Here is a 22,748-nt window from a genome sequence, read left to right as displayed (position 1 = left end):
GGTAATTTAAAACAGATGTTATATCAGCCTAGAAAGCTATTGTATTTGTGTTGAGGAAGCAGTAGCCTCTTACAGTATGCCTTAAAAGCACGCAAACTCATTCAGTACAAAAGTTGAAGCTGTATACTTCGTTTTGATAACAATAGCAATCTAGTGTTTATTTGGGAGGGATGTCTGTCTTTAATGCAGGGTCCTTAAAATATATAGGTTGGGTTGGTTGGAGGGGTGTACTTGTGTAGCTGTGGGCAAGCTTTTAGTGTGAAGTTACATCTTGCTGAAGTCTATTCTGCCATTTGACAGCTCTGCAAAACAGAATGTGGTGTTAAGGACTAGAGTTCAGGCTTGGGGTGGGGGAAGGGACTGGGGAAAAAAAGGAATTTCCATAACAGAAGGATGTCGGCTTCAGGGCAATGAAGAGCTTTCAAGGTACATGCTTTAATTAAAGGACGTTTCAAAGCTACAAAGCAGCGATTACAGGGGTAGTTCATTGCCACCTCATGAAATCGTCTGTTTCAAAGGTATAAAGGGTTTTTAAATGTTGAACAACAATCATAAAGGACCTGCCACCAGAGTGTTTTTTTTTTTTTTTTTTAAAGGTTTTTTGTGAGGATTCAATTCCAGATGTCAATCCCATTGTTGCCGGAATGTAGAGTAGCTGTCCTTTTTTCGTCAGGAATGTAGAGTAGCTGTCCTTTTTTCGTCATTAAAACGTGTATTTTCTTGTCTTCACTTATCATGTACATACTGTAATGTGGGGGCAGTTGCTTGTATGGGTGAATTTCACATTACAGTTTGATATGTTTTTTTCTATTCTGCTACTTTTAATACAAAGAAATACAGTATACTATTTGGCAATGCAAATAGTATTTTCCATGGAAGTTTTTTTTTTTAAAGGGTATTTAATTACAAATCAAATTAAAAATATTGAGCCATAGAACAGCTGCAACAAATTGCTTTTTGTTTAAATTCCCACCCACTAGAAAGGGTCACTGCATGCGATTCTCTTGCATGTTTCTTATTTTGCATGTCAGTACTCATTTCCAATGTATAGCAAACAAATGTTAAAAGTAAAAACTGTGACCCAACACTTTAAGTTGCAAAGTATTGTTAGACCAGGGAGCTATTTTCTCATGATAACATACCAGAGCCTGTTAGATATTATTATGTAATGGTAGATCAGATAGCCCGGATATTTAACAAAAGGATCCTCACATAGAAACATTCTTCAAAACCACTATAAAGTAACACTGCAGTGAATTACAGCAGTACTGTGTATTGGAGCTGCCAATAACAGGTATTTGGGACCTCCAGTCAATCCCATCCTTGACATAGCTCACTATTTCTCATCCCGGATTAGTTCTGATTAGAGTTTGCCCGCTGTGACCCACTGATAGTGCTGGGATTGTAATTTGTACTGGAGCACAAACCACGTGGTTCAACGTAAGAGTTGATGGGTATTATCTATAGTGAGATGCAGTAAAGCGTTGTGACAAACGAACAATACACTTGATTAAAAATGATTTGTTTTTCCTTACAAAAAGGGAAGGTAATCAAATACTTTTCTGTTAAGTTGGCAGATTGTGGTAGGTTCTAATTATAGTGTATGGTGAATTTTCTTAAATGTCAACTTCCACATAATTTGTCCTTTGTTTGTCTTCCATAACCAGTTCTCAGACTGATTTGGCAATCATTTGTGACAAAAAGAAGGCTTTGAAGCTAGAAGTTAGTTCAGTTGTCTAAGTAAAAGTAGACAAATTGAGGAAATCCTTGTAAGAAAAGTGCTCAATTGTAGTTGGTGCTGAGCCCCTAAATAAAGGTGGCCGTTTAACCCTCCTATAATGCTTTCCCATCTCAGCCTAATTGATTACTGGGAGGGTCAGATGTACAAGCCATACCAGGTTTTGTGGTGATAGACTTCGGTAAAAATGTTGTTGGGGACCTCAGTCAAAACATTTCTAATGGTTAGACACATGGTTCTGAAACCATGGGTCATGACCCCTGGGGGTTTGCTGAAAGGTTCTGGGGGGAGGGGGGAGGCGGGCGGTTGGAAAACAACGGCATCAGTACAGAGTCATGCAGCTTCTATAGAAAGTGCTGCCTCTGTCAGACTAAGACTATTGCAGTATGTCTTTTGCTGTATTATTTGTTTCTTTTTATAGCAATAACATCAGAATTTAGATATTTCCATAATAACTGGTGAATATCGTTTTTCAGTAGTTTCCTTCAAAGGGTGCCAACCAAACAAAGTTTGAGAACCACTGGCTTAGACCATATGCAAGAAGACAGAGTACATGTGGTAAATGATAAGTAAGCCTCTATGGAGTCTAGTGCATTAGAGCTTGTGGTTTATTGAGTCAGTAGAAGATGCTCTGCATTCTTTCAACCTTTGTTTTAAATGAGTCTTTGTTTTAGACGATTCTTACCACCCAACATTTATAACTGTATCTATCCATCACGCAGAAGACATACAGTGAGAATCAAAGCACTTATCTGAGAGGACTGGCTAATTTTACAATTTAATTATTATTTTTATACAATAATTGATCTGAGTGAGTCTGCTCCGGTGGCAGTGAAAGCAAATGATAATTTTTTAGGCACTCTCTCAGGTTTTTCTATTACCGAATAAAGCCCTGGGTCATTTCAGATGCGTGACATGTGCACCAAAATAGATTCACTCAGGAATGGGTAATGTTTCACATAATTATCAGTAAATGAATAATCAGTATCAAGAAATTAACTGAAACATCCCTTTTTCTTAGGAGATATCAGGCCATCCGAGTAGTTTCTTAGTCATAGTTGACAAATGTGTTTATATTAGTGTTATTGTAGTTGTTTGTTTATTTTCTGTTGAGTCCCGTTCTTCCTTGCAGTATGTGTTCCTTCGGAGCCGAGAGTAATCTAGATCAGGGTTCTCAGACTGTGACTCTGGGCCCCCTGGAGGGTGGTAGAAGGGGGGGTCGAAAAGCAACCACACCCGATTTATTTTTATATATAAAACAAGCTTAAAATAGCCTTTGAAATGCAATACAGTGCTATCTTGTGAATAGATTTTATGAGTGGTAAATTATTGTGTTAAAATAGTACAGACTTCTTACGTGACAGCTGAAGAGGAGATGTGATGGACAACTCCAGGGTCCATAAAAGCATCCCTGGTCTGATAATACAGTATGCAACTTGCTATTTAATATGTTCACTATTTAATATGTTCACTAAATGACATTGTGTCAGTAATGTGTAATATATCAGCAATTGCATATTTGGTGTATTTTGCAAGTGTACAATTTGCATTTTCAAGCCAAATAAAACAATTGGGCCTAGTTTTAATGGGTAGAATACATCAATTAATCGCTCCATTAACCTTGTGCCAAACACTGGCTTCTGCAGTGTAGTACTATATATTCATGTCTGGACATGATAGCAAGTTCTGCACTGAACCTGCTTTAAACCACGGCAAGAAACACCAGTCCATTTGCATAGGCTCAGTGCATGCCAAGAAAATAAAAAAAAAAATCTGTTTGGGCTGTATTGATTGCCTTGCTTTAAGTTATGGCATTAAATTAGACTTGGACAGTTTTAAGTACAAGGAATTAGGAAAAAGTGTTGCTACAAAACAGGGAGTTCTCAATATAATAAAAATACTAAGCTGAATTTGCATGACTTAATAACGACCAGTGACAATGTGCACGCAGAGAAACAGAATATATACTGTATAGAATTAAAAGGATGTCCAGTGATAAAACAATACAGATATTACCATTTATTGAGTAATCGAGGTATGAATATTTAACTAATTTCAAACCAAAAGACTGAATGTGTACTGCAAAGACAGTTCTAGCCTTAGGAGAAATAATTGACTGATTATAATTGCCTGACTGACTGAATAATTTCCACCTTACACATTATACACTTAAGGCATAAACATTCCATGGCTTTGGTTTGTATTGTATTCAAGTATTTCCTGACCTGCCCCCCCCCCCCATATTATGATGGAATACACTACGTTACTTCAATACAATGCAATACAATACTGTTTGTACTATTTAACTGAGATGTTTAATTCTGTAACCCTTTTCTTGACCTAATCAAGATTAACATCTAGGCCATTTACTGGGAAAGAAAGAAAAAAAAACTGTTACATTAATTACTCAGAAATTCATGTTATTATTGCCTGATTTTAAAGCACAACCAGCTTAAAAAAATAAGAATTGATGATTGGGTACGCATGAAAGAATAAAGACTGTCAAGCAAAGCATGTAAAGTACAGAATGGACATTGTGCCACAACACCGTGACCACTCTCTGAAGTAGTGAGCAGAGAGTTCAGTCTCCATGCCCATTTGAAATATTTACCACCAGAACTCCCATTTACTGAAGCCCTAAACTTCCATCTGAAGATAATGGCTTTCAATTACTGTTGTTTGGCTAGAATCCAACTGGCAGCCTGAAGGTAAAAGAGCTGCATTCCATTCCATCTACTGAGTCTCCCCATGTCAAAATTGTCAAGAATATCAATATCTACACATCAACAAATTGTCTTCCTAGAGAAACATTCCATTCCTTTGTTATAATTTGTCTTGGTTAAGTGACATTCCTGTGGTAACTACAGTATGTGGCCAATAATTGTAATTATTGAATGTCTAGCAAGTCAATACCAAAAAACACGACTTCTGGGCTGATTTAACTGCATGCCTTATTACTTTTACAGTATTTTGTAAATCATATAGCAGAGTACTCCAAATTAATTACATCACAAAGGGCAGTCTGAATGTCAAGCAGTTCATCCCCAATGGCTTAAATACCCCAAAATAGAGAATGGTTCACTTCAGGTCACAGTCTATTTTGTCGTGGTCATGCACAGTATTTCAAGGAATGGGACTGGCAATTTGACTGTAAACTTTGACACAAGCAGGTTGTGTGTTTGATTAAAGTAGATGACATTTCCTGACAGTTAATGACAAACTAAATAACATAGCCTGAAACATGTCCAGAAACCTTATATAATCCCTTGCTGTAAAGTTGATGTTGATGGCAAACCTGTTAGAATGGCAAACCTAATTTCAAATTGTATGATGCCCGGAGAGATTGTGTGCAGGTTGCATATTTTGACATAGGCTGTTGTGAATTTAATGGAAACCCTGCAGTGTCCATGATTACTTTTAAAGGGCTGTGTCGTGACCTGAACCCCAACATGCATTACCAAATGCGTATTTTATTTATGGGTACATAATGCATTTGGATGTCCAGTGTGGTCCAGCTATTGGTGGATTGTACAAAAGTGTTAAGTAACCTTCTGTCTTTCAGTCCCTCAACCTGCTATCAGACCACACTACTTCCACATACTGTCAGTAAATGTGCTGTACTTTACATACAGAACTGATTGGATTACATCCCTTTCTCAAGATGGTTTGTAGCAGCCAGGCATACAGCACCTTTCCCTGCAGAGTGCACTGACAAGCCAACAGTGTTGTCCACACGTATTCCATATTACTATCGAACATGAGCAGATGTCACATTATTCATTCTCCCTTTGACTCTCTGTGCTGTTGGCAAAAGATTCTGTCAAAAGGGTTTACTAAATCCAAAAAGACTTATTCTCTTATGATGCGTACAACTGTTCTGTAGCACAGGCTCCAACAGAGGACTGTTTAGTCTGAGAGGAGTTTTTGCTGTAAGGATTGTGTTTGTTTGAGGAACCTTGTGTAAAGGAACCTTGTGTAAAGGTTTCTTTGAGGAACATTGTGGCCTATTTAGTTGGTATAAAATGACAGTTTGCCCATGTTACCAGCAGTGCAGTAGGTTGCAGGGTGTCAGAAAGGAGATGTTTTGATGTTCTTCCCTTTAAATTCCTGTTTGGTAGATTTTGTTATGACATTGCCGTTTAGTAGAACTGAAAAGGGTAGGTTGGTGAAGGTTGTCTCTCATTCCTAACAGGCATGGGGCTGTTTTGTGAGCAGACAGGCCTATCCTACAGAGCAGTGGCTTTCCAACAGCCGGGCGGATGTGCCAATAGATAATAAGCATTGAACAGAAATCATATTGTTAATGGTATGGGAAGTATTAACAGCACAAAAGGCCAAATGTTTTACTTCTCCTTGACTTTTTACTTTAACTGTTTGTTTTATTGTCTTCACAGCTGTGCTAATTACGAATTGTCGTATTGTGCAAGTGGATGTTAATTATTTGTTTTACCACCAGAGCCTGCAGACAAACATGGCTTCTCTGAGACGCAGTGCTTATATTTTGTGCCGTGGGAGATACAGGTCAAGTGTGAAACCAGACCAAATATATAAATAAGCTCAATGATGAAGATTTTCTGAGATACACCCCCTTTTGTGGGGGTGGGCGGTAGTCATACTTGAAATGTGTCTCATTTTGGAGTAATTTTGAAGATATGTAAAATTATATTTAAAATGCCAGTAGCCCTATGAATGCTGCTGTACATATAGCCAGGTAAGTCTTCTGTAGAATTCATACAAAATAAGTACCACCGCTTTAGTATTTCTGTGTTGCTGGGGGCCTTAAAATTGAAAAATTGTCCAATTGTGAAATTACTATGTGATTTTTAAGAGCATGTTCCTTCTGAAGTAGAAGAGATAACACTTTCAAATTGCTTGGGTGTGCTCATAATTTAACTGACGTTCTATAGGCAGCTCTGCTGCTGTCTACCTGCTTTACTGTCTGATTTAATGACCCACAAAAAGGCTTCAGGATGAAAGTATCAAAAATGGCCCTATCTTTGAAGGGCTGAAACCCCTTGTGGGACACGAGTTAACAAACTGACCTTTGGTAGGCTTATAGATGAGGATTTGAAGGACTTGCGGTAAAATAATTGACTTGGTGATCTGTCTCCTTCACAGTTTAGTAATTGTCTGTCCAGGTGGGTCATCACCTATATAAAGACTTTAATCAGCCAGGTGTGCATAGCAGCTTGCTGCCAGTGGGCACACTGTGGTCTGCTGCAGTAACATTATAAAAAGGCATTATTACAGTGGGATGGCATCAAAGGCCTCTGTGCTACTCATTTTTTAGCCACGGTATCAGTATAAATAGGCTATTGTAACAATTCCTAAAGGAGTTTGGGACAGTGTTTTTGTGGTTGTTTTATGTGCTACTGCTATTGTAGTAATATTGACAGTAAAATGAAAACTATACAGTAACTGTCAGTTTGACTCCTTTTTAATAGTCCATTCCTTTTTAATAGTCCATTCAGCATATTGAAGCCTTTTAACATTAAGGCCTAGAGGGCTTCATATCTGCACTATGCTTGTTCTTTGCAGTTATCTGCTTACTGGATCATTGCAGTACATGGGTTGTAATGGATCTGGGATATTGTTATTGTATATGAAAGAGGTTTTTTGTAAGGGTGAACTAGGTTGTATAAGATTACGAACATCTGAACCTTTTGTGCAGCATTGTTTTCTGTAACTGGCTAATGTGACATAAAAGATTGTTTTCTGGTGGTAATCTAGACATCCAATGTAGACCTGCCTTCTGTTTGCAATAGGTTAATGGGGTGGCAGACAGCTTGAGATGCCACACTTGATTAATGGCAGCCTGGGTCATGTGGGAGACGAGACTACGATAGAAATCAGGACAGAAAAAATGACACCACCACTTGTTATGATCCATGTCAAGTCAACTGGTACAGTAGCTTATCCCATTCTCTTTAAAACCTTATGCGTCAAATAACGTTTTTACTGTACACATTGCATGTGTTCGCTTTTTGAAGGGACGTGAGAGCATTAACATATAGTACAACTGCAGATGGCAGCTATTTTTTATTTTTTTTTAATGGAGATACATTGGGCAGATTGCTTGAATAAGTGTGTCTGCTGGCTCTAATAATAGGGGTGTGTTGCACAGCTCTGTCCATTTATTATGAGTCATTTGTTTAGCGCATAATGGTATTTAGCAATTACTGTACACTGTCAGAAATGTGCATTACTGGATTTTAATAGAATTTAAGGTTATAATATACTGTAATAGTGAGTCAGTTGACTTGTTTTGTGACCTGCTGCTCCTGTCATAGCACTGGAGGATTCTCTTAAAAGGCACAGTATGTCTATTACTAGTTGATATCCTCATTTCTACGATTTTAAGTATTGCTGTAATGTACGGAAAAGTCGTGTATCTAGTATGCAATCATGCGTAATGTTATGAAATCATGCCTGCTTCAAAATTCAACAGAGAATTTAACTATGTAAAAGCTGTTTTCTCAAATGGTATTTCAGTGCCATCAGTGTCTTGCTGACTTGACTTTTTTATTGTATTTTCATGCTCTTGGTAATTCACAGCTCTCTGACAGCTGTGAATTATGAGCCAGTTGGAAATGCAGGCCAGCAGGATCGTTTTGACAATTTCTTAATTTGTTTGGTAATTGATTTCAGATTTAAAAGTTTAGGCATAGAGAAAGGGAAGTGAATTACTTGGAATACTTACATGTAATGATGGTCTCTAATTAGGCTGGTGCTGTTTGCAAATTCGTGTTAGTATTTGCAGAGTGGTGACCGTCCATTTATAGTTTACCATTGGACTGCTCCACATTTTTACAGTAGATCCAAGGTTGCAAAGAAGTTCTTGTGACCGTTGTGCTTTAGCAGTTTAAAGGTGTAATATGCATTGTAAGAAATATCCCTGCCTCTCTTTAGCATACAAAGTACTGTTTTCAAATTAAGCCCACTTATACCACATGTAAGATGTTACAGGCAATAGAACTCCGCTAGGTGCAGCATGAAAAGAGAGTGCACTGCCCAGGTTGGGTCCCATTACAGTACAGTAAAACAAGAAGTGGTTTGGTTTGGAAAACCAGGCTTCACCAGTGTCAAGGGGAAGCCCACAATGCTTGTTGTGATCTTTTTTGTGAGACGACTTGATTTTTGTGTACTGGTTTGATCTAAAGCAATGTCAAATCCTTTGGACAGTACTGTGTTGTGATTTATGTTAATGAGTTATACTATGGCAAATGAGCATTGAAATGCAATTTTTATTCGTTCAATGAATTTACTTTTTAAGGTTGCGGTTGTTCTGGAGGTAAAGTGCTTTTGCTAACCCGATTTTTAAACATTTACAGGATCCTGAGTTGTGGTGTGAAAGTGGCCCAAACCTGTCAGAGGTAATTTGAGATGCCACTGTGACTGATTAAAAAAAAAAAAAAAATCTGATTGTAAATTTAATGCTGCAGTGGAGTTGAACCTTATTATCACACACAAATGGATGAGATTTGTAACCATTGAAAATCTACCCCATTGACAAAACCTTTTAATATATTAAAACTTTTAAAACCAGGACATTATAATACATAATTGTCTGTGTTTTCATGACCCACAGACTCTGTAGTTACTGTGTTTGATTTAGTTTTTTTGTTTTTTTTAATTTATAAACAGAACCTACAAAACTGGATTGTTGAAATATATTGTGTAGTATGCAGCAAAGTCTCACAAACTGTAACCACTGTGAAAGCAGTGTATTAAAAATAACATTATCAACACCTTGATTATTGAACAGGTCTATTTCGATTTATGAAGATATGAATAAGAGAGAGTGAAATTCCTGTGGCGCTTTTGTGTGCTTCATTTGAAACAATTGCCGTCTTTAATACAGGGCATGTGACTTCTTTGCATAATAAAATCAGACACCCATTCAAAGGGCCTTAAGAGCTGCTACTTTTTTCTTTGGGGGGGGGGGGATTCTCCACAGAAAACTGGAAAGAGTGTACTTACAGTATTAGAAACAGCAATTCTAAAATAGTATATATTTTTTAATAGCCTTTCTCCCCTTTGGTATGAAGAAGAATGCCCTGTTGAGAAATCTCTCTATACTGAGGTTAATTCTCATCTTGGAAAACACCAATGAAGTTAATTTACCTGGTGTAATTTATTTAATGACAGTATATTTGACACAAATGTGTAAATATGCCAGGTTGGCCTATAATATAATTGTACGCAGTGAAGCAGATTTATAGGAATAAAAGAAATACTGGAATTATAAATAAAAGTTGTCAAGCATACTAATTGATTTGTACAGTATAGATTTGTCTCTCTTGGAAAACAAATTAAAATCAAGCATTGACTGTACTCTAGCGCCTATACTGTGGTATCACTGTAAACTATACAATTACTGTATTCTAGCGTTAATTGCAATATAGTCAGAATTGTTCTGCTGTGAAAAAGATTGAATAAACCCTTTTATTATTTATAATTATTTTAATTTAAAAGACAAATGAATGAACTGTGAAGAATTGTCCCTATATAAATTATATCAGCGTTCCAATCGCTTTAAGCAGGCAGTTTAGTGAAGTGTGGAGGCAGGCACAGCGGGACTTTTTCATTGCAGTATAGTCAGCATTTCTTTTGTGTTTTGTTACCTAGAGAATATTAATTCTGAATGGCTTATGAGTTATTATTCTTTTAGAAATGATTACTTTTACATAAATGTTTTCCTTTTGTCTTTTTTTTCCACCACAGTTCAGTTTGGTGTTATTGTATAAAGGGTTAGCAGCATTTACTGCAAAGCAATAGTACAAGACAGAGCTTATGCACTGTAATGCTGTAGATTGTCACAACAGGGCACTGTATGTATTTTTACCAGTTGTCGTTAAACCAACACGGTATACTGCTTAGTTAAGTTCACTATATTTAGACTTCCATGTAGTTGCAGTTATTGCCAATAGAGTATCTAGATGTAAGTGTGCTGTTTAAGGTTTTGTGGGTTTGTGGTCAGTACTCTTTGAAATATACTAGCTTATTTTACTAGCCACTTTTCAAGTTTGGTGTTTTTTTGCGCTTCCAGTTTTAACTTGCCATCATCTGAACCGAGTATAGCAGCCCTGTAGCACCGTTGCTCCTTTCTCAAAGACTTACTATTGTACCTGACTATTCCTGTTTGCAAGCTGCTGCCTTGTAAAGTACAAACAAATGAAAACAATTTCAGAGAAAAGAACAGCAATAGCTTGTTATTCAACCAATCTGCCTTTGGTAAATGGGAATGGGAGACAAAATAATATCCATTATAGGAGGTGCTGTGAATTCTAGTCAATGCCTTGATTTATGCTTCTCAGAGTTCTCAGTCTCTCATACTGATCAGAGGGAATAATCCTGTTGAAGAGCATGTTTGTAATGCATAATGTCACTCTGTCAGCCTCATTACCTCTGGCACTGGCTCAACTGGTTGTCCCATCTGAAATGGAAAGAGGTTTATGCTAATGCACACAACACCTCCTTCACTACAAGCAATGTGACGAGTACAAAATCTGAGATGTGGAACTGCATCATTTATTCTTGCACCTTGGAATTTCTAATTAATGTGCAGAAATCTGTTTCAAATCAAAGAGCTACTGTTGGAGTACCTGCCATTTGTGTATTTTATTGTATTTTTTTTCTTTTACTTAAATGTTTACTTATTTATTCCTTGTCAGCTTTTTAATCTTCTTTTTTTTCTTTTTTTTGGCAAAGTTAATAATAATGCATTTTTCCCCCCAACAAGATCAACATATCATACAGTAAATATAAGCTTGTGCCTTTTTGAGGGTTTAATATACTTCTAGTTTATTAACACTATTTTAAATTTCGCCTTTATACTATGCTATGAAATTGTATATTTTTGAATGCTGAGGATAAATAGTAAATTACCACAAATATGAGCTGCATGTAAACATTGAGATACCTGGGTTACAGCAGCATTGTAGTGTGCTCTTCAGCGTCAGCTTGCATGTAAACATTGAGATACCTGGGTTACAGCAGCATTGCAGTGTGCTCTTCAGCATCAGCTTGCATGTAAACATTGAGATACCTGGGTTACAGCAGCATTGCAGTGTGCTCTTCAGTATGAGGCTGGCCTCTGCAGCAGTGCCACATAACTAAAAACACAATAAACTGATCCCCAGCAAAAAGAAGAAAAAAAAAATCTGTTTGGCAACTAATGTGCTGATCAGAGGAATTCAAAGCAATTAGTTGGAGTTTTTTGTATGGGTGATAACCTTTAGTAAAATATTGATTATGTAATAAGAAGGTCAGCATTAGATCAGTGATGTTGACCCCTAAAGATCAGTGAAAGCAGCAGTTCCTGTAGTGCTTCTCTGTTTGTTTCAGATCTTGCAGTAGGTGCTTTTGGTTCAGTGGCGGTCTGTTATTAATGGACCTTACTGTATCACCAGTAGGCTTGCAGGACCACCTATCAATAGCATACTGATCAACAAAAGGCAGCACCAAAAAATATTTATTATTGTTATTGTTATTATTATTATTAGTAGTACTAGTATTGATGGAACGTTACAATAATGTGGTACAGTGAGCTTAAAAATATAAACACAGACAGAATTACGTGCGTTGTGATTTGAGAAATGCATGAGATGTGAGTGACCATCGCGAGGATCTGTCTGCAGTGTGTGTATTTTTAACCCGGTTACCCCTAAATTATTCTGCTTACCCCACTCTACTTGAATAATAATTTTTTACTGATACAGTCCTGATACCTCTGGAAACCACTAGAAGTAATTCAAATTGTTATCAATCAAAACTTGATGTGGTAAAAGCAGGCGATATATTGTTTGAAATGTAACTAAACCCAATAGAGTAATATAGCTGTACAAGATTTATTAGATAAGAAAATACTTTGAATATATATTGAATATGAACAAGTACTAGCCTTTTCACTTTCACTTGTATATGTGATTATGCTTGTCAATTAGTTGCCTAATTAAATATTCCCTTGCACTCAATAGGAGCATGCAGTGGCAAGGCCATTGGAGCTTCCTTTGTAAAGTTTGATTGGACTGGCTAATTTGAGTCAGTCAATATTACCAAGTTCACAGAATGAAGCCTAATGGAATAGATTGTGTAATATAATATTATATTATATTACATTGAATGGGATGCGCTGTAGATCAGTTTTGCATATTGATGTTCAGTTTAAAATTTATATGTGAAGTCAAGTGCAGCAAGTAGATGGCATTTAATCTAATTATGCATTTAGCACATACAATACACTTACATAGAACCCAAGGGACTTCACAATGTTGTTTGAATTCTGTGCCACAATTTGTTTATACTTAACAGCACACTCCAAAATGTGTATAAATCATCTTTTGCTATTTGTAATACAACATATAATGATGCTACAGTACAAGGAGTCCACATGTTCATCTCTGGAGTGCCTGTATCCACTATTGGTATTTTTGTTTTGTTTTGTTTATAATGCACCTCCACACAGAGTGTTGTGTATGTGCTGTGGGTTTGCTGTTCCTTTGTTTGCAGGTGGTGTTTACTCAGTGTGGTGGATCACAGTTGCTGCTCTCCAGAACTATCAGTTCAACAAAACAGTGCTGTCCTCATGCTACAGTAGCTAGCTGCTAGCTAGACAGAGCCGTGGCATCACAATGACAACTATGGATGGATGCTGTTGCAGCAACTCTGAAGGTCATAGACTGGATCAATACACTAGCCAATGGGGATGACAGAGTGGAAAAGGGCAAAAAGGGTTCACAGAGTTCAAGTTATTTGATCATCTTTTTACATTAATTTCTTTAATTATTAGTTATTTCTGCTTTTGTTTTTTGTCGGTATATAAGACTGTACTTTAAATTTTAAGCAAAATAAACCCTATCATGAAATTGGCATATAGGCCTATTCTTAATGCTTAATTAGGCCTCATTTTTATTTTTATTTTTATTTTAGCATACAAAGCTGTTTACCTTTTGTCTTCTTGCCTCAGTGTTCTGAATTTATGCTACTGTATACTAAAACATCATTACTGGGTGGCAGTTGACTATATTTTCCATAGTTCACCCTTCATTGCACTCAACAGTACTTCATTATAAACCAGACTTGTTTGCTTCCAGTCTGTTTACATCCTGTAAAAGGTACAGTAATTTCAGCTGTAGGCATTCAGCTGTAGATTTATGATGGATCTTTGTGAGTAGCTTAAACATTAATGATAAAATATCTTGCTCTTCTTTGTTTTGTTGGACAGTAGGGCTAAATATTTACATCTTGATTATTGTAAGTTGTTTGTCATTTACAGTATCTTGTTTCATTACACATTTACTGCAGGTTTATTGCTGCTGATGATCTGCTCTTGAAGTATAGCTGCTACTACAAATTCCTTGTGAGGCCACTTGTTTTGGTTAAAAAAAAAAAAAAAAAAAAAAAAAAAAAAAAAAAAATATATATATATATATATATATATATATATATATATATATATATATATATTCATTTTTTAAATTACTTTTCATCCCAGTGTCAGTAAAAGTAATTTGAAGTAAATGGAATTAGGCCATCTATCATACAGTATATAGTGCCAGGTGGGTCACAACCTTTTGTCAATACTTTGTCAGTTTAAAAGCCAGGCAGTTACAGTCAATCTTGACTTGAACACCCCCATCAATCATTGATTTGTGATGTGGACTGATAACCACTGGGGACTACTGCATGTTGAGACCACCAAACCTGAGAGCGATTCACAAAAGTGGTTTAAAGAGTTATCCTGATAACTTCCAGGTTTAATTGTGAAAGTCAGCCTTAGTCTGTTGCACAAAACAAGATAATAATAACTCAGGCTTAAAACCATGGTAACATATCATGCTTAAAAACCTGCTTCGGAGCAGGATAACTAAGATTAATCCTGACTTTTAAAACTGAAAAAAAAAAAATGGAATCACTTTCTATGACGAGAGTGGTAGATGTTGGTGCTGTAATTATAAGAAGTGCTTTTCGTGGGGAGAGGGTGTTCAGCGATCGCCAGGATCCGATAATAATCCAGATTCCACCCTGTATGAGCGACACCACTTCTCTAGATAGTATCCTGTATCTGGCGGATCTCCTAAAACCCTCCCTCCCCGCAACCAAACTAATGGAGCAGAGCCCTTACCCATATACAGGTACTCTGCATAGGTCTAAGATTTATAGCCTGTGGAACATTTTTATATACAGTCAGTGATGCAGAAAATCTTAATAAGGCAACGATATGCAGAGTTATAAGGAAAGTGTGCCTTGCACTAAAGAAGTTGCTGCCAGTCTTTGTGAAATTTCCTGGACATGGTCCAGTGAAGCGGAACAAGGAGGCATTCTACGCTAGTGCAGGTAATTATTATAATATATATTTAATATTTTGTCCATATAAATAAGGTAAAAACATCTTAGTACATATTTTTTATTTTTCATTAATCAAAATACAGTGCGATATAATTAAATATAAATAATAAAGCTCTGGGATTTGTGCTTGTGTACTTGGAATACGATTGTATACTTAAGTGTTAAAAACAGTGGCTTTTTGTTTTTGTTTTTTGTTAAAAAATATTCAATATTATCATATGCAGTAAAAAAAAAAAAAAAAAAAAAAAAAAAGTCACCCTTTCATTTTCTCAATTTTTTCATTTGACCGTTAATAAAGATTACCATGACAACACACCTCAAATTATTGGTTCCACACGCATAGATAGAAACATTTAACCTGGCTTGAGTTATCTAGATTAATTTAAACTCAGTCTTTGTTCTTGCAACAGTGTTAGCCTGCTAAATTGTATCCTGTTAACTCAAACCAGATAACTTAAACTAACCTGGGTTTTTAAAACCACTTTTGTGCAATAGGCCCCTGGTAATTCTGTTTCAACCAGGTCCTGATTTTTTAATATTTATTATTTGTATTTTATTTATTTTTTTTTTCAATTTAAACCTACTGATCTTTGTATTGCGTGAAAGCTAACTCTGCTATTTGGCCTAGTACAATGAGTACTGTGATGCTCCAAGGATTTCTGGATTTGGGATATTGATTTGCAGATGGCCAGGGCCTGAAGCACAAACAGATGATTGCAAGTCTGTTGAATTAACGCTTGTGAGAGCCCACAGATACTGTCCAAGCCAGCAGGTAAGCAATGAAAAGAGGTCACTGTCCCTGACATTATGGTGAAATAACAGAATATTCCATTCAAATAAAATAAATAAATAAATTAAATGTGTTACAGTACAACTCGCGTCATGATACTGCAATATTGATAGTTGTATACCATTTCTGCCAGGCGTCAAGAGCTCTACCAGTATTGGGCTTAAAAACTCAATGCTTTAATGTACCTGAAATTACTTAGAGAAGGAGTGTTGACAGTGGGAACTGAACCTGTACCTTGTGCTCCAAAACAAGACATTGCTGATGAAGGCAGTTCAGAGCTGTCCAAACTTTTCTGCTTAAAGGACCATAGATGATGACCAGGGAGTCTTTAAAGCAAGCAAACAAACACAAAAAACATGTAACTTAAAGTAGTTTAGTTTTAATAAAACTTTACTTAAAAAGTTGACTAAACAGTGGCAAAGGTTTAGCCATATTGCATATGGCTCAAAAGGGATCCTTTTAATATAAGATATATGAATTTGTCAATTAACTATACTCTTTTGACCTGACAAACTGTATGGAGAATATTGCTTTATACAGTTTTGGACAATGACAAATGAAGCAGATAGAGACTGTTCTTGTTTGCTGGGTGCAGTGATCACCCCCCATATTGAGGCCTGAAGCTGGTCTGTGTTTAGTCAATATACATTGCAGCCAGTGCTATATCTTGCCAAGCCTGCCATTGGTTTTGACATTTCTAGTCCACATGGAGGGTAGATTTAGTCACGTACCAGAATCAATAACTCTTGTATATCTCTAGACCAAGTTGCATTTCTGTGCAGCGCTGAAAAGGTTACAAACTAACTAACAGTAAAAATGCTTTTGTAGTTGGCCCGTTGTCCGGTTCCAGTGAAAAGGTCTCCACAGAAACAGCATTAGGAAGACTTTGTAATAGACAGAACAGTATAGAAAAAAATATGTTTGTAAGTTGTAATTCAGGAAATATTGTAACACACTTTTAACAGAAGACAAAGGAAACTATTGTTATAAACTTACATTTTAGTTTGTGGAAAATAAATAAATAAGCGTGTGGTGTGTGTGTTTTATATACATATATAAAATCCAGTGGAGGCTAAAAAGTAAAGTGTGTGTTGGCATAGTTTGTATTATTTAATTTGTAAGAAACAGTATGGGAATTATGCACTGTCCCTTTTAAAACCTAACAGTATAAACTACACTTAAATATCTATTGAGTGCTGTCTAGTGCACAAATAAATGAATACAATTTTAATCATACATTCTGTTTTACCAAAAGCTATATACAGTATGGCTGTTGGCTGTTTAGGGTGCTAAGATAAATTGGCTGAACGGGACTATTCAATCGTTCTTTATTCCTAGTCAGGTGTGACAGTGCGGGACTTGCAGCTGCCGTGCACCGGCGTTATCATTTGATTTATTGTTTAGATTTGTTTATTATTTCTTGTGCATATGCGGTTGAGTTTCAATTGAATAATGAGAATCAGTTGAAACTCTGCCGAATAAAAACATCACCAGCTCCTCTCCGTAGGAGGAAGGGAGATAGGAGTTAGCGAGAGAGATGGAGAGAGAAAGGACGACGGGGATTGAGATCCAGATCCCTAGTAATTATATACCTATACCTTTGTTTTGAACATCGAGCTGTTCTTGTTTGTTTTGTTTGCTGCCTTTTCTTTTGTATGTTTATTTAATATGCGCCATAATGCTTAAATGCATTTGCTTGCCTGTGTCTGTCTTTTGGGTCTGTCAGCAGCAGTCATCGCAACACCTTCATCCCGCCACATATGGTTGTCAGAAGTAGGAAGCAGCAGCCCCTGCTGTACCGGGAGAAGACCACAGGCAAGAAAAGTAAAGGGAAGGAAAAAGATAAGAAATGGGAAGAAAATGAAGAAAGAGCCAGCCACAGCAACCACAATGTTAGCAACCACAGCAAGAGGGGGAGGAGCCCTGGGACGTGTGCACATGGTGTGGCCAGGAGGAACATCGCTGGTGGGAATGTCCAGATGTTCCCCCAGACTAGTGTGCCTGTCGTGAGGGGTATGGGCACTGCTGGATGGTGTGCCCCTATGCAAGACCCGCCTCGGCAAAGCAACACCAACCAGAACCAGCGCTGTAGTGCCTTGCTTGTACCAACTTCGGGCACACAACCCCCAGCTGCCCCTTCCCTTGCGGGGAGGTGGAACGGGTTGCCTGAACAAGGCTGGACGAGGCACCACACAGCTGAAGTGGGGAGTGGAAGAACCGCCATGGCCAAGGTGAAACAAGGGGGGGAGGAGTTCCATGTGGCCAGTTGGGAGGAGTTGATGCTGCTGTTTGGCATGCCAGAATGGGAGGAGCCATCACTGGCATCCCAAGATCCAGAGGGGGAAGAGCCATTGCTGCCGTTCCGTGAGCCTGAGGGGGAGAAGCTATTGCTGTTGTCCTGTGAGCCAGAGGGGGAGGAGCCATTGCTGCCATCACATGAGGCTGAGGAGCCGTCGCTGCTGTCCTATGAGCCAAAGGGGGAGGAACCATTGCTGCCGTCCCGAGAACCAGAGGGGGAGGAGCCATCGCTGCCGTCCCACGAGCCAAAGGGGGAGAAGCCATTACCGCCGTCTCCAGGGCCAGTGGGGGAGGAGTTGCAGGCTCACAAAAGTTATAAAATCATTCTTTAGTGTGCTGGGTAGTTTGACATAGAATCACCTGTGTAGTTTCACAGCAGTAGGTCACGCATGGTGCAAGTGACTACATTATTGAGAAAGTTGACAGGTTTGTTATCCTTGTAGTATTTATGAACCAAACCAATGCAGCACCAATGTTAACAACCTTCTTTTAAGTATAATGTTATACAACAATATTGTGCAAAACGCTGCTTTTATGCCTCTTAAGTGGCCAATGTTTGTTAGTTTTATCCCTGACAAACAAAAAATACCCCCTTGTTTGTAATTGCCTGAGACATTGCCTGTTTACTGTTTTTAAAAAAATAAAGTTCTTCTGTGAAACTAGTCATTCAGATTTAAAAGCAAAGTCACATCCCAGTAAAGAAAAAAAAAGCAAACAAAATGAAAGGCAGATTATTTATTTTATGCTTTCCTTCTGTGCAAAGTGGGTTTGCAATTAACATACTTTCCCATGTTTCTTCTCAGTCTGTTTGCCATTGGTATCTCGGGTCATGGTTCTGACACTCAACAAAGTCAGAAGAATGAGTGGGAGTAGCTGCTCTCCATCAGCATATTTACGAGTTGGGTGCCTAAAGATGTCACTTCCTCTGATAATTGAAGAATATTTTTACATTAGCCTGTAGAAAATTTTTAATTTAAGCAAATACTTTTTTAGGATTTTCATTAAAAAAAAAAAAAAGGGGGGGACCTGTATGTGCTAATGGCGAACACAGTAATCTTATTTGTTAAATGTTAGTGGGCTGTAATTATGCTCACTGCCACAAAAATCTTTACAAACCTTTTTAAAGGGTCTGGTAAAAAAAATTAAAAAGCATACTGTTTTGAAGTATAAAAACACTTTGTGTGACACAGGTTGAGTAAAGTGCCATGCAGTGCCTAGCATACACAGCCAGACTAAAATCTCTTTTTCCAAAAGACCAGGCATTATGTAAAATAAGGGAAGGCAGCATGGAGGCCGCTTAATTATAGTTTCCAGCAAGCTGTGTTGCCATCAGGAGCGTAGTGCTGTGAGGTCGACAGGGAGCACTGACCCCTCACTGCTTGGGCAGGGAGAGCACCGCTTAATATATAATGAGATAAATATATATAATGAGATAAATAATGAAAAGGTTTGAATATAGTGTGCCACTGGTCTGCAACCCTAACTAGTCTGCATCCCTATGAGAGCCGCCTTTGGATTCATGACATCAGTAAAAAAGAGGCAAGTATGTGATGTGCTTTTTCTTGTGCTGTACAGCTCAGTAACATATAACTATAAATCAATGATGTGCAACATTTTCCCTTTAATTCTTTTAAGCTTACCCTGTGAACCCTTTCATAGGCCACTGTAAAACATGGTGACATTCAGGAAAAACTGAACCCGACACAAAACAATTGCCTTACTTTTGGGTATTGTACTTCCTTGGCCATTTCACCTGGAGAGTAAAATTGTTCCCACCCTTTCAACTCTGCCTTTCTTGTCACTATCCAGCCTCCTAATGACGACATACTTTGCAGCCAGTGACGTTTATTGCCCCTTCCTTCTCAGAAAAGCATAGATTGCGGTACAGTACTGTAGACAGTCATGCTGTGACTACAGGTAAAAAGGAACATCAGACTTGACATCCTTTTATATATCTTGCCATGCTAGTTGATAGTAACATCTAGAAAGTTTTGCCATTGCCAGGTTTAAGTAATGCCTTCTGTTTTCTCGTGGTTCAGTGACTAATGTGCTCTGCGTGAGCATAATCTCATTGCCGTCATGGCGGTGTCACAGTGTTCATAGCCGCACCAGGCTGGAACAAGGGGTTTAGTACAAGCTTAATCAGCAGAAGACAGCAATTAATACTGTGCAGTCTGCAATTATTCGCTCCGATATTGATTAAGCTTTACTAAATGTGGTTTCAGCAATTAACTTGGATGTTAATTTAATATTTATCTGTTACAAGAGCGCTTTGCTTTCTGACACCACCCACCCCACTACACACACACACACACACCCCTTTCCCCTCTCTGAAACTCACCTCATCCCAGACCTGAATACTTTCTGCCGTCTAGTCCTGAGTCTCTTCCAAGAAAAGAAAATCAGATGTGCTGCGTTTTGTGGTTGTTTTGTGATAGCTACATTGATTTTAATTGATTTGCCCCATGCCTTCAGAGTTGAAGGGCTTGTTAAATAGCTTGTTGCGCCACCTACTGTACATCTAACGCATTCTTTGGCACTCGATGACCGAGAGAATGTAATTACGTTTATGTGTGGGTAGATGTTTATAACGCTGGACAGCTATTGATTTAGGTAGGGAAAGGGAGGGCCGGGCTGTACATTTCATTATCAAAATTGCAGAATCAGCAGTTCAATTGCCGAAAGTGATTTTAGTGGATGCTGGTGGCTCTGCAATAAGAAGTTATATTGCACCTTACTGACTTGCACCAAGCAAGGACAGATGCCTGGATCAGTAACAGAAAACTGGACTATAAATACAAGGGGTTGGATTGTAAAAAACATTTTTTCCTGGTTTTAAATTACTATTAGGATAATCGTAACCAATGAGGCATTGATGTGACAAAGAGAATTTCAGTATTGTATTTAATACAACCCTATATTTATTAAAATAAGTACAAATATGCAGACGTGCTGATACGGTACAGTACAAAGTCAAAATAGTTAATTATGCATTATGTTTTTGCAGGGTTGACTACCACATAGGTATGACTGGTTGACTATAAGCATCTATGTGTTATCCTACCTTAGTGTAGTTTTAGTTTTTTGATTGATTTATTTTGTTCATTTATATATTGTATAGGAAGGATTTCTGAGTGGAATAACAAGAGCAACATTGGAATGAATACAAGTAAATTACAATTACAAAATATTTAGAAGGGATCAGCAGCATTCATGTTCCAGTGCATTAGTGAAGTGCAGATAAGATTAACAGTCCTGTAAGTCCATTGGGGATCATTGTTGCTGGTGTCATTAGTATTGTAGGTACTGCACTGTAAAAGCTAAAAGACATTTTTACGCTGTTGTACCATATTGATTTTAAGAATTTCAATGGCAAAATGTGAATGACATATTTTATAAAATATTTCAAAAAAATTTGAAATATTTTATAAGTGATTTGCTGTATCACTACATATCAATGGCTGTTGGATATAGTGTCACATTAATTCTTAAATGGTAATTCTGTGTATTTTTCCAATTAAGTACTTGGGCTTTGTAATTATTGTAGCTATAATAGTAGAAAGCAGTTTCTACTAAATGATTACATTTTCACTGGAAATGTTAGAAGACGCTTTCCAACGTAAATGTTAGAAGCTGCTTTCCAAAAAAATAACTGTATATGTGTAACTTTTTCATCCAGTTTATTAAGTATTTGTATTTATTTATTAATACCTAAAAGTATTGAGCATCATAAAAGTATTAGTTCATAATTGTCTGTAATTTTAAACAGTGTTCCTAGTAATGTGCTATACAGTTCTAAAAAGTACATGTTTTTTTTTTTTCCTATTTTGACACTAGACAATGACGGCTCATTCCTTGTGACACATGGCTGTTTCTGAAAGCAGGCAGTTTTTTGGAATAAAAGAACAGCGAATCAAATGAAAAATCACCAATAAGACATTTTTGGTTTTGTTAAAAAAAATAAAAATAATAATTGACCTGGATTATATACAGTATATAGTCTATTTCTACAGCTCTTTATACAGGGTATCTCAGTTCAAATCTCTGTGGGTAATCCTGCTACGTAAAAGCAGACAAATAATGCTGTAGGATTTAATGGAAGGTTTTCATATTAAGATTAATTCCAAATCTCAATATAGTACGTGTTATCTTAAAGGCGGCTCTGTGTTTTAATAACCACATTAATGCAATATACTTTTTTTCTGGATGGCATTATGATTGATTATTAGAAATACACTAGGGCATTACAAATGGTCATTGTTGTATTTTTTTCTCTCTACTGCCTGAGACTTTGTATACTTCTAGTGGCATGATTTCTTTGTTTTGTGATGATGATAATAGTTTGCTTTATTAAGATTAAGGCAATGTCTACAGTATGTGTGTACACCATTCTGCACAGAGGAGTCCCTAGTGGTTGTGTGTGTAGTAAAGCTGATGACTTTTTACTATACTTCAATTAGGTACAGTTAGAGGGTCCATTAGAGTACTTTGATAAATGTTTGTTCTTTTGGGGGAAAAAGCATTTGAGGCTTCACCATATTAGTTATCCTCCCTCGCCACCTCCAATGGTGT

At 37.2% G+C, this 22,748-nt stretch overlaps 1 protein-coding gene across 7 annotated transcripts in view; it reads left to right on the top strand.

The window, feature by feature from the left end:
* Nucleotides 1–22,748, top strand: part of LOC121318441 (ankyrin repeat and sterile alpha motif domain-containing protein 1B-like) — a 220,716-nt gene that overhangs the window by 1,263 nt on the left and 196,705 nt on the right. The window lies entirely within an intron of this gene.

Source organism: Polyodon spathula, chromosome 7 (genome assembly GCF_017654505.1).
Source record: "Polyodon spathula isolate WHYD16114869_AA chromosome 7, ASM1765450v1, whole genome shotgun sequence".
Lineage (NCBI taxonomy): Eukaryota > Metazoa > Chordata > Actinopteri > Acipenseriformes > Polyodontidae > Polyodon > Polyodon spathula.
Note: the sequence above shows the minus strand (reverse complement) of the source record. Positions and strands in the feature narration are given on the sequence as shown.